This window comes from Zootoca vivipara, chromosome 15 (genome assembly GCF_965207765.1).
Source record: "Zootoca vivipara chromosome 15, rZooViv2.hap1.1, whole genome shotgun sequence".
In the NCBI taxonomy this organism is placed as follows: Eukaryota; Metazoa; Chordata; class Lepidosauria; order Squamata; family Lacertidae; genus Zootoca; species Zootoca vivipara.
In genome coordinates, this window is record NC_142598.1 from 35,372,596 (window position 1) to 35,378,236 (window position 5,641).

Below are 5,641 nucleotides of genomic sequence, written 5' to 3' on the forward strand. Positions count from 1 at the left end.
GTGAGCCTGGCAGTGACCTCTCCAGACAACCTTATCTCTACGGGGTGTGATCTCTGGGGTGACGCAGATGCTGTTAGGCAGTTGAATGCGCATGCATACTGTGGGATTTGTGAAACACATAGCAGTCAAGTACAACATTCCTAGAATGGACATGCTAGGAGATGCTTTGTACCAGCCAGGAGAAAACTTCCTGGCTGGTGTACTTCCCTTGGCCTGTCCTATGTCTAAAACCCATCTTTTAAAGTTTTGCTGCCAAAGATGCTTAATTGCACCTCCTGGCACTATTTAGCATTTCTACATGCTGTATGTAGAAAGTGTGCTCTTTCTAGGCAAGGGAGAAATCTCTTGAGGGAACGCTTAAGGTAAAACAGCTGAAATGCTCTCTCTGCGTGTACAGTCTTGCCAGGAAGGATAACAAGCTTCGTAGATCTGAGAGAAAAGATGAACCGTAGAGACTTCAATGACGGGAATGGGGAAAGGCCAGCGAACAGCAAGAAACGAAGGGTTAAGTTGAAGCAAAAGGACTCAATGCGGAGGCTGGGGACCGCTTTGAAACCAAAAAAATAGGGCAAGTGTAATACCAGGACATAAAGGAGCATAGCCGGTTAGAAGTCGCTGTGTGCAATTTCTATCTGTATGGGTCCTTGAAGCTGGAACTGAAAAATTATCTGTTATATGCCCTGCCTCTGTTTCTCTCATCACAGAGACACACATTCACATACAGAGAGACACATCCACACACACAACACCCCACACTTATCCAGACTCCTTGATCTTATTCTTGTTGTTGTTTAGTCGTTTAGTCGTGTCCGACTCTTCGTGACCCCATGGACCATAGCATGCCAGGCCCTCCTGTCTTCCACTGCCTCCCGCAGTTTGGTCAAACTCATGTTCGTAGCTTCGAGAACACTGTCCAACCATCTCGTCCTCTGTCGTCCCCTTCTCCTTGTGCCTTCTCCAGGGTCTTTTCCAGGGAGTCTTCTCTTCTCATGAGGTGGCCAAAGTATTGGAGCCTCAGCTTCAGGATCTGTCCTTCCAGTGAGCACTCAGGGCTGATTTCCTTCAGAATGGATAGATTTGATCTTCTTGCAGTCCATGCGACTCTCAACAGTCTCCTCCAGCACCATAATTCAAAAGCATCAATTCTTCGGCGATCAGCCTTCTTTATGGTCCAGCTCTCACTTCCATACATCACTACTGGGAAAACCATAACTTTAACTATACGGACCTTTGTCGGCAAGGTGATGTCTCTGCTTTTTAAGATGCCATCTAGGTTTGTCATTGCTTTTCTCCCAAGAAGCAGGTGTCTTTTAATTTCGTGACTGCTGTCACTATCTGCAGTGATCAAGGAGCCCAAGAAAGTGAAATCTCTCACTGCCTCCATTTCTTCCCCTTCTATTTGCCAGGATCTTATTCTAGGTAATTTCTATTTACCTCCTTTTTTTTTAAAAGGTACGCATGTGAACATGTAGGAACGTCACTCAGGTTAATATCCTGGCTAAGCCATGAGGCCATGGTGGTTCGCAACAAAGACATACTCCTCAACTGTCCCAGAAAAACCAGGACAGATTGGTTCAGATTAGGAAGATCAGGTTCGTAAACATTGTACATGATTAAAATGGGCACATTTGGTCAGTTCATGTCCCAAGGAAATGTGCAAATCATAAACTCACCTTGTGTGAGATGGGCTTATTCATTTCTGGGAGAGGCATCCGAACCAGAATTTAGAGCCTTTTGGACTAGCAATACAAATATGAAACACCTTTCAGCGAAAGCAAGGCACATGGACCCTAAAGGCAATTAAAAAGAAAGGAATTCCTGGCGAAACCTGCACGCAATTTCAGATACAAACGGGAAGCAGAGAGCAGCTGTCACTTTGTGAAACTGGCTAGTGTGAGAAAAGGCACTCAAAATGTTTTCTCTGTACAATCGTCCACGAGGTGGCAGAACACCCCTTCGGCCTGCATTCTGTTTTGATGTTGTTTGGCCTTCAGACTCCCCTGGGATTGTGAAAACCACCTGCAGTCCCATTATATGGGGTGGTATCTTCCTCGTTGAACTGTCAATCCACATCGTGCTTCTGGATATAGGAGTAAATCATGGAGTTATTGAGATTAACCAATTCAAAGCAGAAGAGTGTGCTCTTGTAGGTGTATCTTCATATACATTAATTTAAAAATTCGGTGTATTTTTAGTAACTACAAATTCTACCAGCACACATAAGCTAGACCTGTGTGGGTCCTCAGTGTGATTCTTGTGGGCACCCTCAGTCATCCCCCCTTCTCCTCTCATTTTTTTAAAAATTTTTATTTGAGTTTTTATTTTTATTTTCTTTTGAGGGGGTTGATGAGGGGCTGCTCGCATTGTGGGGGGTAGTGTCTGCTTTGTGTTCTTGTGTTTGATTTCTTTAGGGCTGGCGTTATGTGTTTTGCCTGTTTTGTGTGTTTGGTAGTGTGTGGTTCTGAGCATCAATAGTTTTTCTTCCGCAAAGTGGGATGTTTTGTGGCACCGATGGAAGCTTTCTCAGATTTCCAAATATGCCTCTATGTCAGGGACTGGGCAGAGGAGGAACGGTGGAGACCGCCTCCCCAGCCTGACCCTTCCAGGGAGGAGGAAGAGGAAGACAGTTTAGATCAGGGATCAGCAACCTTTTTCAGCCGTGGGCCGGTCCACCATCCTTCAGACCTTGTGGGGGGCCGGACTATATTTTGAGAGAGAAAAAATGAACAAATTCCTATACCCCACAAATAACCCAGAGATGCATTTTAAATAACAGCACACATTCTATTCATGTAAAAACATACTGATTCCCGGACCATCCGCGGGCCAGATTGAGAAGGCGATTGGGCCGCATCCAGCCCCCGGGCCTTAGGTTGCCTACCCCTGGTTAAGATTTACAACAGGGGTTTGAGGGAGGTAACAGTTGGGAAATAATGGGAAAGGAGGAGGAGGAGGAGGAGGAAGCAGAGGGGCGACAGCTGATGGACACGTTGTCATTAGAGAGCACTCTAAACCCTCCATCTCTCAGAACCCAGTGAGCCTTGAAAGTAGGAGAGCAAAGAGCTCAAAGACAGAGGGCACTTAGCAGCACCCTGTAGAGGAGATGTTGAGAATGACGAATGAGGAAGTGGGAGAGATGGGAGGTGGAAATTCACTTGGGACAACACCATTATCCAAGAGGCTGGGTTCTATAGCCTCTCTCTGTAAATAATGAATAAAAAAGGATGGTAAGAAAGCTTCCCTTGTCTTTATAATTTCCTGGGCAACCAGCCGGGAGTTGCTGACAGGATCCTGACAGCACCTGGCTCCAAAAAGGTTGGGGATCCCCGAATTTGTGTTCAGCCATATCTCCGTTTATCCCACCATTTTCCCTGGGAAAATCCATGGTTTGCCACCAAATCAGACAAAACAGCAACCAGGTGATTATCATTTGTTCCAATTCAGTGGTAGAGAGCATGTTTTCCAGGGGGAAATTGCAGGGCAAATGCAAAACTGTCTCCAGGCAAGTACCCCACTAAGACTTGGCTGGCTTCTTCCTCCATGGAGCTCTGCCTTGGCTGGCAGCACAGAACTACAATAGTCACCTGAAATCGAACTACCCTGGGGACTATTCAGCTGGATCATGTTGTAAGCAGCTAGACATCTGAAGGACGTAGCAGGTGGGCCAAGATACCCTTTCATTCACTGTTGCACCACTAGAAACCAGTGCCCACTGAAGTGTTCTAGGGTCACCTGGTTACTGAGTCCATGTCCTTTGAGCCACACATGGCTTGCATGTCTCAATGAACCATCATGGATTTAACACCATCGACAGAATGTTCATTAACACCTGATGCCTCCTGATGCAATCCTTTCCCACAGTGGGATCCTGAAGATCCAGCCTTATTGCAAGCAGAGGAATAGTTGGTGAACATATGGCTAAGTTGGAAACAATACTGAGATGACAACTTTCCTGCTCCAGAAGGTGGGACTCGAACCCATGTCTTCAAGTTACAAGAAAGGAGAGTCTGACTAAACACCAGGAAGAACTTTCTGACATGAAGAGCTGTTTGACAGTGGAACAGACTCTTGGGAGGTGGTGGACTCTCCTTCCTTGGGTGTTTTTGAGCAGAGGTTGGGTGGTCATCTGTCATGGATGCTTTAGCTGAGATTCCGGCTTTGTAGGGGGTTAGACTAGATGGCCCTTGGTGTCCCTTCCAACTCTACAATTCTGTGAGTCTATGGTTCTCATCTATGACAACAAACCTAGGGCTTGTTCAACGATTTACCGGTGGTAATTCAAATGCAGAAGGCACAGCTTGAAGAACAACTCCTTACAGTATACACCACACCATATTAAATCATAGAATCATAGAGTTGGAAGAGACCACAAGGGCCATCCAGTCCAACCCCCTGCCAAGCAGGAAACACCATCAAAGCATTCTTGACATATGCCTGTCAAGCCTCTGCTTAAAGACCTCCAAAGAAGGAGACTCCACCACACTCCTTGGTAGCAAATTCCACTGTCGAACAGCTCTTACTGTCAGGAAGTTCTTCCTAATGTTTAGGTGGAATCTTCTTTCTTGTAGCTTGAATCCATTGCTCCGTGTCCGCTTCTCTGGAGCAGCAGAAAACAACCTTTCACCTTTTCCATATGACATCCTTTTATATATTTGAACATGGCTATCATATCACCCCTTAACCTTCTCTTCTCCAGGCTAAACATACTCAGCTCCATAAGGCGTTGCTCATAAGGCATCGTTTCCAGGCAATAATAATAATAATAATAATAATAATAATAATTATTTATTATTTATACCCCGCCCATCTGGCCGGGTTCCCCCAGCCACTCTGGGCGGCTTCCAACAAAACAGAAATTCTAAAATACAGAAATCCATCAAACATTAAAATACAGAAATCCATCAAACATTAAAAGCTTCCCTAAACAGGGCTGCCTTGAGATGCCTTCTAAAGGTCTGGTAATGCCTTCTAAAGGCCTTTGACCATTTTGGTTGCCCTCTTCTGGACACGTTCCAGCTTGTCAGTATCCTTCTTGAACTGTGGTGCCCAGAACTGGACACAGTACTCCAGGTGAGGTCTGACCAGAGCAGAATACAGGCAATCGGCCCATCTTCTCTGATGTTATACTTTCTCCCTGCCAAAGCATATTATTTGCAACAAGGCTGCTTCCATGCTAGGTGCTTAGGGTGCAATTGCCATGCTTTGTTCACTTACATTTTAATCGGGGTGGCAGCGGCGATATGTGGCATCCATTCCCAATCCTCCCGTGGTTTGCCAATGATTCTTTGCTCTCTTTTACTATTGCAGAAAATCCAAGTTTTTAAAATAAAAAACCTACAATCTCTGCTGGTGTGGATCGTCATATGTAATATGTGTGCACTCAGTTGCTCTACTCAAGGACTTCGTGGTAGCATTCTGCACCTGCTGTGACTTCCAGATCGATCCCTGAGGGAAGCCCTACAATAGAACCCATTGCAGTTCTACAATCAGTCCAACACAGAAATGTATTACATATTATCAAAAATGGCGACTTCGTAACTGGCTCCAATACAGGCAATATTGGAGAGGACTAAGCCCGGCTCCAAAAGGGTTAATCAGCAGGAGAATGTGTCTAACGAAAGGAAAGCAACTGGGCGAGAAT